General features: G+C 41.3%; 1 pseudogene across 1 annotated transcript; it reads right to left on the minus strand.

The window, feature by feature from the left end:
- Nucleotides 1-259: 259 nt before the first annotated feature.
- Nucleotides 260-8,581, minus strand: LOC145528618 (TAF5-like RNA polymerase II p300/CBP-associated factor-associated factor 65 kDa subunit 5L pseudogene; annotated as a pseudogene). The gene is made up of 2 exons (XR_014070526.1): nucleotides 8,572-8,581; nucleotides 260-3,153 (listed from the first exon to the last, which is right to left on the minus strand). The product of XR_014070526.1 is annotated as a TAF5-like RNA polymerase II p300/CBP-associated factor-associated factor 65 kDa subunit 5L pseudogene (transcript).
- Nucleotides 8,582-12,388: the final 3,807 nt, after the last annotated feature.

The raw sequence follows: 12,388 nt of genomic DNA on the forward strand, positions 1-12,388 counted from the left end.
TAAATTAATTTCTTAAGTTGAAGGGTTATTGATGTCTTAATATAGACCTTTCTAGGTATAAAAATTCCTCAAGCATTATTTTTACTGAAATTCATAAGTTTTGGCACGTGGTGTCTTTATTTAATTTCATTAAAAGTAATTTATAGTTTTTCATTTCTTTTTTGGCATATTAGTTATTTAGGAGTGTGCTATTTTAATTTTCAGATATTTATGAGTTTCCTCCATTTCTATTATTGACTTAAATTTTATTCCACTTTGGTTATAAGATCATAAACCTTTATTTTTTTGGAACTAAATACATATTAATAGAAAACAAAATACAAAAAACTCTCCTCAGGAAACAGAAATATTTAACCCTTTTACAACAAATTAGAAGTTGCTTCACCCTCAGAGTGAAGTTTTTGACGCGTATGTTCACACTTAAGATATGTTTCACAGACTGTTCATTAAACTGCTATTGCAAAGCAGAAGGTAGAAGGGACCATCTCAGAAGAAAAAGATGTTGGAAAAGCCACACCTCAGAATCATCTGGAAATTCAACACTTCCTATCTTACCACTTTTCACTTCCAATTATTTTCATTTCTTTACTACAATCTGCTCTTTCAGGGGATAGAACTGCTAATAGAGGTGCAATCCCCAAAATAATCTTTGTTTCCCACCATGGATGCAAGAGCCCAAGACTTCCTCCGTGAAATCCACATACCCATTTCTAGAAACATCAGCTGGAATGATAGGTCTGTCACCCAGAAATTTCTCCTTTCTCCCAAGAGACTGTGCAACCAAGTTCTCTGAATCCCCTGAACCTCAAAATTCCAAGTATCTCAGCCAGTGCCAGGAGAAAAACCTGAAAGATGAGAGCAGAGAAGGCTCTCTCTGCCAGTGGTAGGCTTCCTCTTCTCCACAATACAAAATCCAAGTTCACTGCAATCATGGAAAAGGAAAGACATTTGCCCCATTTCCTAATTCCCACCCCCGCATTCTTACCCTGATAGAGTCCCTTCCACTCAGTGACCCTGCATCATTGCTCCTACGGAGGGTGCCCAGGAAACATCCTCCTGCCGAGTGCAGGCCCAGGGAGGCAAGGATGCCTTGGCGCCACAGACTGGAGAGAGACACAGGAGGACACAGCGGTATCTCTGTGATTCCAGATTTCACGTTCATTCCCCGTCACCACCCTTCCTCCCCGTCCTTCCACACTGGGGAAGGACTGAGCAAAGGGTGGTGGGCTCGGGACATCTGTGGGTCTTTCACAGTCAGGTAGTGATTCCATCTGTCTGTCCTAAGACTTGCGGTCTTATGCCCTCTGCACGCACCAGCCCATTACATCAAATATACAAATCAATGTTGCTCATTTTCTTGTGTGGTTCCTGTCACCAGAAGGAGGTTGCAGGCCATGAACTGCACGCTCAGCACACTGCTCATCTGGCGGGTATAGACGCCCAGGAGCTCTCTCGATGAGCCGTCTGCGGGCGTGTGGCTGTGCGTGCCCTCCATGTCCCAGACACGCACTGAGTTGTCCATGGATGCTGACGCGATCAGGCTGCTGTCTGGGCTGAAGGCGAGGCTAGTTATGTTGTCTGTGTGGCCCTGCAGCTCTTTGTAGAGAGTCCCGGACGCCAGGTCCCACAGCTTCAGCCGCTGGTCCTCGCCCGCAGACACCAGGTACTTACCGTTGGGGGAAAAGGCCAGGGACCGCACGGGGCCGCAGTGGCCGGTGAAGAGCCTCACCGAGTTCCCCTGTTGGGTGCTCCACAGCCGCACCGTCTTGTCGGTCGAGCCCGTGGCTAAGTAGTTTGAATTGGGGTGGAACTTGACGCAGTCCACGTCCGCCAGGTGCCCAGCGTAGATTCGCAGCGGGTACGTCCGATCAAATGACCAGAGGCGTGCCGTGCGGTCGTGGCACCCGCTGGCGAAGTACAGGCTGTGCAGGCTGATGTCCAGGTCCCACACGGGGTAGGCATGGCCCTGGTACCGCATGGTGTTGGTGAAGCTGTCCAGGTCCCAGTACCTGATGGACGTGTCTTCAGAGCAGGAGAGCAGTGCGGAGCTGTCTGGGAGGAACCTGGTGCCGTACACTGGTCCGCAGTGTCCCCGCAGGACTTTCAACTCCTGAACTGTGCTGTCATCCTCGTCCTCCTCCAGGACATCACGAGCCAAGTGGATGTCAGACGCGTCGACTTGAGGAGGTTCGAATTTGAACTGCTTGGAACGCGGACTCCACAGTTTTATACAGGAGTTGTCTAAGCCTGCGGCGAGCAGCCTGCTGTCCGGGGAGACCTCCGCCGTGTTCAGCAGCTGCTCCGTGTTGTAGAAAGCGTAGAAGCAGATGGTGGTGAGGGACGGGGGGCCGTCCCGGACGCGCATGATGCTCTCCCGCAGGGCCTCCAGCGCCTCCTCATTCTTCAGGACAGGTCTCGGCATGTCGGTGGGCTCCAGGCTGCTGCCCTCGCCACCGGAGGAGCCACCGCAGGCGTAGAGCTGGTAGTCCATCCTCTCGGCGGGCCGCACATCCAGGTATGATGCGTCAGGCGAGGACTCTGCCCAGCGCAGAGTTGTCCCTCTGGAGGCGGAGACGAAAGAAGTTGCAGCTTGTCTTCCGGTCAACGGACCACGTACTTGTCGTCCAGGAAGCCCCGCAGCCGGAAGTTACACATAAACAGGATATCCTGCCTGGTCCTCGTGGGCACAGCTGCTCGATGACGTCATCCACGCCGGCCTCTTCACTTCACGGCTCTGCCGGGAGTCAGAGTCGGTGAGAAAATTGCACAGCCTTCATAACTGTACTTCATATTGCTGGTGCTCTCCCTGGCAAGAGGCTGCAGACATTGTGAAGGCACAACCAGATTCTGATTGGGCTGCAAGGCTGGCCGCCATCTCCTGGGCGTTCTGCAACCGGCGCAGGCCCTGCTTCTGCCGGCAGGGCACATCCTCGTACTGCCGACGTTTGAGGTAATAGGACGCGGCCATCTGGATCTGCTCCGTGAGCACTCGTGTCGTGACTGAACATCCCAGGCATCTCCTGCTTCCCCCACTGCCACTGCCGCCACCACCAGGGTTTCGCGATGCTCCGTGCCCCTCAGCCCCCGCGGGGTCTCCGGGGCAGCCGAGAGATGACTGACTGAGGTGACTGGCTGACTCGGAGCCACCTTGGGCTGAGCCAGGCCCTCATAAACATTTGTAGTCTTTCAGTTCTGTTAAATATGTTGAATTTTGTTCTATGGTCTCTCCTGGAGAATTCTCTTTGTGCACTTGAGTATCTGTTCTACTGTTTTAAGTAAGTATTCTATAGAGCTCTGTTAGGTCAATTTCGTTTATAGCACTTTCAAGCCTTTTATTTCTTATTTATCTTCTTACTATGATGTTTCTGTATATCTTTGAGTTTATCCTACTTAGAGTCCTTTAAGCTTCATGGATGTGTGGATTAAAATTTTTCATCAGGTTTAGACATTTCAATTATTATTTCTTTAAATATTTTTTTCCTCTTTTTGTGTTTATTCTCTTTTGTTACAGTCTTTGTTTTAAAGAAAGTCTGTTTTGTTTGATATGAGTATCACCACCCCAACTTTCCATTTCCATGGAATGTATTTTTCCATCCCATCATTTTTACACTTTTTATTTGTGCTTTTAAATCATGTGAGCCATGTGTAGGCAGCATTTAGATAGGTCTTCTTTTACTGTCCATTCAGCTACCCTGTGTCTTTTGATTGGAGTATTTAGTCTATTTACATTTAAATAGGTCTGTACTTATTGTTACATTTTTAATTGTTTTTCATTCATTGGTGAGTGAATGATTTTCCACATTTCTCTGCACCTTTTTATTTTTCTTCATTTTTTTCTGTTACTCAGCTTTCATAAGCTCTATTGATTTATTTTCAAGTTCACTAATTCTTTCTTCTGCCAATTCAAATCTACTAATAGATCCCTCTAAGGAATGTTTCTTCTAGTTGTATTTTTCAGCTCCAAATTGCTATAGTTTTTACATTATTTCTCTGCTGTGCTGTGCTTAGTCTCTCAGTCGTGCCCTGCTCTTTTTGACCCCATGGACTGTAGCCCTCTAAGCACGTCTATCCATGAGGATTCTCCAGGCAAGAAGACCGAACTGGGTTGCCATGCCCTTCTCCAGAGGATCTTACCAACCCACGGATCGAACCCAGGTCTTCTACATTGCATACAGATTCTTTTACTGTGTGAGCCACCCAGGAAGCCCAAGATACTGGAGTGGGTAGCCTACCCCTTCTCCAGGGTATCTTCCCAACTCAGGATTCGAACCATGGTCTCCTGCATTGCAGGCAGATTCTTTACCAGCTGAGCTACCAGGGAAGCCCACATTATTTCTATTTCTGTATTAATATTTTTATTTGCTGCAATATTATCATCGCATCTATTTTACTTGTTTTAGCATCGTTCTCTTCAGTTTGTGAGATATATTTATAATGGCCATATTGATGTTTTTGTCAGTTAAAACTGACATCTGTTTGATCTCACAGAGTATCTGTTTTTCCATTGCTTAGTTGCTTTTTTCTGTGTACGTGTTAGAACTTCCTATTTATTTGCATGATATACCTATAACTACATCTGTACCTATCTATATACATCTCATATTGATAAAATTTCTCTAGTATAACATTGACACAGTTTCTACATTTTTTAATATTCAGTCCCCCAAAATAGATATATAAAATGTGTATATATGTGTGTGTGTGTGTGTGTGTATATATATATGTGCTTCCCAGGTGGTGCTAGTGGTAATGATCCCTCCTACCAATGCAGGAGATATAAGAGTTGCGAATTTGATCCCTGGGTCAGAAAGATCCCCTGGAGAAGGGCATGGCAACACTCTCCATTATTTTTGCCTGGAGAATCCCATGGACAGGGAAGCTTGATGGGCTACAGTCCATGGGGTCACACAGAGTTGGACACACTGATTGAAGTGACTTAGCACATATATATATTTATAAATGTATATGTGTGTATGTGTATGTACATTTGATATATATTTTGGGGGGACTGGATATTAAAAAAGATAGCAATTGTGTCTGAGTTATACTATAGAAATCTTATCAACTTATATTTAATGTTGTAGAAAGTTTGGATGTTCCCCTTTCCGCTCTCTGGGACTTGTTTTTGCTATTTGTTCCTTACATTTTTTAGTGACTAGCAAGTTGGGTAGACTCTGGGAGTTGGTGGTGGACAGGGAGGCCTGGCGTGCTGCTGTTCATGGGGTTGCAAAGAGTCGGACACGACTGAGCGACTGAACTGAAGATTATTTTAGCAAAGTATATTTCACGCCCGTAATGTGAGCCACTGTCATTGCCACATGAAGATGAAGTCTTCATGAGCACTGACATCCTGGGATAATGATTTTTGTTTGTTGTAATAACATCTAGCTGTTAAACTCCACTAATTTTGGGCTTGTTTCTCCATCATCAAAAATGACCTGAGGCATAAATTGCTTACAGAGTGATTCAGTGAAATTCAGCCTCCTTGGAGAAGGAAATGGCAACCCACTCCAGTATTCTTGCCTGGAAAATCCCATGGATGGAGAAACCTGGTAGGCTACAGTCCATGGGGTCGCAAAGAGTCGGACACGACTGAGCGACTTCACTTTCACTTTTACAAGGACAGTTTTTAAGATCTGCATTTGAAATTGTTTTGGTCTCTTTCCCTGTTTGTTTTTTTTTTTTCTGGAAAATTAGTCAAATAATAGTACACCTTATATTTCTAAGGAATCTACCAGTTTCCTCTTAATTACTTTTCATCATACTTTCCATTGTTTTGAAAATTCCTTTGGGTTCAATTCCCCATACTCTGTTTCGATTAAGTCAGTTTCTTGGGAAGAGATTCAGAGCTTTCTGTTTTATGGACTGCATTTACCTTGAGGCAAAATATCTGAGTTAGGGCTCTGAAGTTGGGGGTGGGGACAAAGATATATTTCTCCCTGAGAGTACTCATTATAAAGTAGGCATTCAACTGGGGATGTAGGGGTGTAGATCAGGTTATAACCTCTGGTTTCTCCATTTGCTTCTTAAGAAGCAGGACAAGCAAACTGAAGTATGGATGATCTGGGCCCCAGTATTCTTCACTTAAAATAGAGCCTCCATCCCACAAGGAGAGACTGGACTTAAGAACTGACTCCTGACTGAATTTCCCTGGAACATAATGTCTGCAACAGGTAACTGAAGCATGATTAGAAATGTTGATGTCCTCGCCTGGAAAGATACTGTAGCCCTTTAACTGAGAGCTGTTGAAAAGGAATCCTTCCACATGCACAGATCTGGAGTGGAATTTCCAAAACACTGAGCTGGCTGGCCATGGTTCAGATGCCCCAGACTCACTTAAAATGTTTTAGTTTTAGTAGACTTTCTCAATTAAATATATTTTCATTTTTTGTATATCTTTAGGGTCATTTTCTGAAGAGTCTAAATTGTCATTGTTATAATTTTTACTAGTTTTATTTGGGAGTTGGTCTATGTTACTCCTTGTGGCACTATAATAGAAGTTCATCTATCAGGGCTTTTTAAAATTGGTCTCCTAAGATATCTTGGAGACCTTGTGGGAGATAGAAGACTGTTACTCTGGTTTTTACTTCATAAGATCCAACAAAACCTAGGACTTCAATTGAGCCCAGTTGTGTATGGGCTTCATTAGCTTGTTTGTTTTAGGGAAGTTGGAAGTGAAAGGAAAGGAGATCATGTTTATGTCACAAAGTTTCAGAATCCTGCTCCCCTTTTTTCTCTGAAATAGCTTCACTGTGTTGAAGAACAAAATACCCAACAGTTTATTAATGTAAGCAAACTTTTCCAAAAATATTTAGTTTGTTATATTAAAATCGGTACCATGGTAAAGAGTAAAATCCAATTCATTATCTTCAGACCCTATGTTTAATTCTATGAGAATCCTTTGTGGTGCACATACTCTGCTTGAATAATTTCACACCTTCTTTCTTTTTGACCTTTAGCTGTATTAAACAAAGCAGTCACAAGATTTATAAATAAGAAACGTAAGAAATATATAATGATTAAAATTTAAAATATATAACATAACCTTTTATAATAAAAAATAATATTTTGATAATTTGATCGCAAAATGTATTGATTAAATGCATTTTATATGTAAGAAATACAGAAAAATCTAATATATATCTGAAATGAAGATATTCATAAAATGAACTCTACATCATACACATTAATGCATCTTAGTGAATTCCTCAATACATTTAGTATTGGATCTCATTGTTAGTAAACATTATAAGTGATATTTTTCATGATTGTCTGTAAAAACATTTATATTTGCTGTTTGAAGCAATCTTCATTATCTTTTTCTATGCAGATGATTTTAAAATAATTTTTGTGCATTCAAATTTTGTTCATCATCAGTTTCTTAATCATTGATGCTGATGGTGTTTTTTCTTTCTGTCAAAAGGGTGGATTTTGTCAAGGACGTAACATAAATACTGATGCTAGACAGCTATGGACTGGGTAAACATATGTGACTAGATGAATAAAACTTTTAATTGAAGTTTTATTACTCTCTGGGCTATATGTGAATGTTTAAAATGTCTTATATATTTTGGTATTCCCAGGGACTAGACATAGTAGGCATTCAATAGACATTAAAACACACATTAATTGCCCACTTCATAATTTATAACATGCCTCTACAGTTTTAACTTATCTGTGTAATTAATTGGTATCACTTATAAAACAAATGCATTATCAGTGAAAGAACCTTTTGAAAAAACAAGTTTTTTGTGTATATATATTTGTGCATATATAAAATAAGACAAACATTACTCAAGTTTACACAATCCAGAAATGAGCAGTGATTGATATGGTATGAATTTGCATATTTCTATGTATGTATATTTATTTTTTATCAAAAATCTTAAGAATAGACAGAAAACAATTTGTCATGACTGTATCACAAGTAGCAGTCATTTATTATAGTCTCATTAAGTAGCTTTTAGTTCTCTATAATGAAGTAGTTTTTCTCTATAAAAAACAGTTTTTAGTTTTCTCTATAACAAAGAATACTGAGATAAACATTTATAGATATCTTTATCTATATCTTGAATATTTCTTGATGAAAAGATCTTAGAAGTGGGATAAAATATCATAGTATAAAACTTCTTTAAGAACTACTAAGGGATATTGTCAAATTTCTATGGCTCTTGAATATATTTAGGATAGTGTTACATGTTTCTGGTTGCTTCACAAAACACCATTTGAACCAGAAGTTTGAAATTTAGTAATGTAGAGTTCATTTTTCCTAAAAATTAAGATTTGAAAAATTAGAGTCATCTTAAAACAAAATGGTCTTCTTCAAGATGTGAGTTTCATTACTCTCATTTATATGCTTTACACTAATCCTGGTGAGTTTATCCTCCTGTTGCCCCCTCCCACTCCTGTACAACACTTTGCCTCCAGACCCCTGCCTGGTGCATGATAAGCTATTTCTGCTCCTGCTATCACTAGCAATGATGTCTGTGAAGGGTCTGCTGTGTTAAGGCACTGCGCTAAGATCTTCTTCCCACGTCTTGGTTCTACTTCATGAGACTGTTCTGAACATACTCTTTTTCATCTCTCCGAGAGAGTCCATCTGTCTGCCTCATGGTAAACCTGGCAATGCCTAGGACCAGAGTCTCCATAAACTAAGAGTGTTGTTGGTATCCCTGACATCCATTACTGGGTAATCGACTCCTTCCTCACACTTTACCCCATCAATGGCATCAAATAGTATGAAATCCAGTAGATCTAACACATACCTCTGCTCTGTGTTGTCTGCTGTCTGAAAAGCCCTGAGCTTTTATTGCTGTTGTGTGGATGTGGTGGTTATACATCATAATCCTTCTGAGCCATTATTCAGTTGTTTGTATATATTTTGTTTTGTCTGTTAATATGTATGGACATGGTATGTATTTAAATCATTTACTGTTGAGAACTTGTTTCCTTCTTGTGAGAGAACAGAGCAGTTTAATGGAATCTTCAAAGGGAAAGTGGGTTTCTCGTGAAAGATGAAGGACAATTCAGTACTTTCTGATGAGCAGAAGATAAAATATTAGTACAAGTAGATTGGAGACATTTCTGATATGAATGTGGATACAGTATTTCAGTTTGGGGAGAATTCATGTGTAAAGATTTTATATTGGAATTTGTTTTAATTGAGACTTTTGAGAGAGAGAATGAATGCTAATGTGATGGTAAGAATGAGAGAGAGAGTTTTGAAACTACAAAAGTATTGGATATCAGTGCTGAATTTAACAGAAGTAGAGTGTCATTAACCTATCAAATTTTCTTGGGTGTTCTAAAAGGTCTTGTAGATCTTCATAGAACTGTTCAACTTCAGCTTCTTCAGTATTACTGGTCGGGGCATAGACTTGGATTACCGTGATATTGAATGGTTTGCCTTGGAAACGAACAGAGATCATTCTGTCATTTTTGAGATTGCATCCGAGTACTGCATTTCAGACTCTTTTGTTGACCATGATGGCTACTCCATTTCTTCTAAGGGATTCCTGCCCACAGTAGTAGATATAATGGTCATCTGAGTTAAATTCACCCATTCCAGTCAATTTTAGTTTGCTGATTCCTAGAATGTTGATATTCACTCTTGTCATCTCCTGTTTGACCACTTCCAATTTGCCTTGATTCATGGACCTAACATTCCAGGTTCCTATGCAATATTGCTCTTTACAGCATCAGACATTGTTTCTATCACCAGTCAAATCCACAACTGGGTATTGTTTTTGCTTTGGCTCCATCCCTTCATTCTTTCTTGAGTTATTTCTCCACTGATCTCCAGGAGCGTATTGGGCACCTACCAACCTGGGGAGTTCCTCTTTCAGTATCCTATCATTTTGCCTTTTCATACTGTTCATGGGGTTCTCAAGGCAAGAATACTGAAGTGGTTTGCCATTCCCTTCTCCAGTGAGAGACCTTTGAGAACTAACACCCAAAAAAGATGTCCTTTTCATTATAGGGGACTAGAATGCAAAAGTAGGAAGTCAAGAAACACCTGGAGTAACAGGCAAATTTGGCCTTGGAGTACAGAATGAAGCAGGGCAAAGGCTAATAGAGTTTTGCCAAGAGAACGCACTGGGCATAGCAAACACCCTCTTCCAACAATACAAGAGAAGACTCTACACATGGACATCACCAGACGGTCAACACCGAAATCAGATTGTTTATATTCTTTGCAGCCGAAGATGGAGAAGCTCTATACACTCAGAAAAAAACAAGACTGGGAGCTGACTGTGGCTCAGATCATGAACTCCTTATTGCCAAATTCAGACCGAACTTGAAGAAAGTGGAGAAAACCACTAGACCATTCAGGTATGACCTAAATCAAATCCCTTATGACTATACAGTAGAAGTGAGAAATAGATTTAAAGGACTAGATCTGATAGACAGAATGCCTAATGAACTATGGATGGAGGTTCGTGACATTGTACAGGAGACAGGAATCAAGACCATCCCCAAGAAAAAGAAATGCCAAAAAGCAAATGGCTGTCTGAAGAGGCCTTACAAATAGCTATGAAAAGACGAGAAGCAAAAAGCAAAGGAGAAAAGCAAAGATATGCCATTTGAATGCAGAGTTCCAAAGAATAGCGAGGAGAGATAAGAAAGCCTTCCTCAGTGATCAATGCAAAGAAATAGAGAAAAACAACAGAATGGGAAAGACTAGAGATCTCTTCAAGAAAATTAGAGATACCAAGGGAACATTTCATGCAAAGATGGGCTCAATAAAGGACAGAAATGGTATGGACCTAACAGAACCAGAAGATGTTAAGAAGAGGTGGCAAGAATACACAGAAGAACTGTACAAAAAGATCTTCACAACCCAGATAATCACAATGGTGTGATCACTCACCCAGAGCCAGACATCCTGGAATGTGAAGTCAAGTGGGCCTTAGAAAGCATCACTACGAACAAAGCTAGTGGAGGTGATGGAATTCCAGTTGAGCTGTTTCAAATCCTGAAAGATGATGCTGTGAAAGTGCTGCACTCAATATGTCAGCAAATCTGGAAACCTCAGCAGTGGCCACAGGACTGGAAAAGGTCAGTTTTCATCCCAATCTCAAAGAAAGGCAATGCCAAAGAATGCTCAAACTAGCGCACAATTGCACTCATCTCACACGCTAGTAAAGTAATGCTCAAAATTCTCCAATACAGGCTTCAGCAATACATGAACCGTGAACTTCCAGATGTTTAAGCTGGTTTTAGGAAAGGCAGAGGAACCAGAGATCAAATTGCCAACATCTGCTGGATCATAGAAAAAGCAAGAGAGTTCCAGAAAAACATCTATTTCTGCTTTATTGACTATGCCAAAGCCTTTGACTCTGTGGATCACAATAAACTGTGGAAAATTCTGAAAGATGGAAATACCAGACCATCTGACCCATCTCTTGAGAAACCTGTATGCAGGTCAGGAAGCAACAGTTAGAACTGGACATGGAACAACAGGCTGGTTCCAAATAGGAAAAGGAGTACGTCAGGGATGTATATTGTCAGCCTGCTTATTTAACTTATATACAGAGTACATCATGAGAAATGCTGGGCTGAAAGAAACACAAGCTGGAATCAAGATTGCCGGGAGAAATATCAATAACCTCAGATATGCAGATGACACCACCCTTATGGCAGAAAGTGAAGAAGAACTAAAGAGCCTCTTGATGAAAGTGAAAGAGGAGAGTGTCAAAGTTGGCTTAAAGCTCAACATTCAGAAAACTAAGATCACGGCATCTGGTCCCATCACTTCATGGGAGATAGATGGTGAAACAGTGGAAACAGTGTCAGACTTTATTTTGGGGGGCTCCAAAATCACTGTTGATGGTGATTGCAGCCATGAAATTAAAAGACACTTACTCCTTGGAAGGAATGTTATGACCAACCTAGAGAGCATATTTAAAAGCAGAGACATTACTTTGCCAACAAAGGTCCATCTAGTCAAGGCTATGGTTTTTCCAGTGGTCATGTATGGATGTGAGAGTTGGATGGTAAAGAAAGCTGACTGCCGAAGAATTGATTCTTTTGAACTGTGGTGTTGGAGAAGACTCTTGAGAGTCCCTTGGACTGCAAGGAGATCCAACCAGTCCATCCCAAAGGAGATCAGTCCTGGGTGTTCATTGGAAGGACTGATGTTGAAGCTGAAACTCCAATACTTTAGCCACCTCATGCGAAGAGTTGTCTCATTGGAAAAGACCCTAATGCTGGGAAGGATTGGGGACAGGAGGAGAAGGGGATGACAGAGGATGAGATGTTTGGATGGCGTCACCGACTCGATGGACATGTTTTTGGGTAAACATCAAGAGTTGGTGATGGGCAGGGAGGCCTGTTGTGCTGCGATTCATGGGGTCTCAAAGAGTCAGACACGACTGAGCGACTGAAC

The sequence above is a fragment of the Giraffa tippelskirchi genome, chromosome 12, assembly GCF_054371585.1.
Source record: "Giraffa tippelskirchi isolate mGirTip1 chromosome 12, T2T-mGirTip1v1.2.pri, whole genome shotgun sequence".
Lineage (NCBI taxonomy): Eukaryota > Metazoa > Chordata > Mammalia > Artiodactyla > Giraffidae > Giraffa > Giraffa tippelskirchi.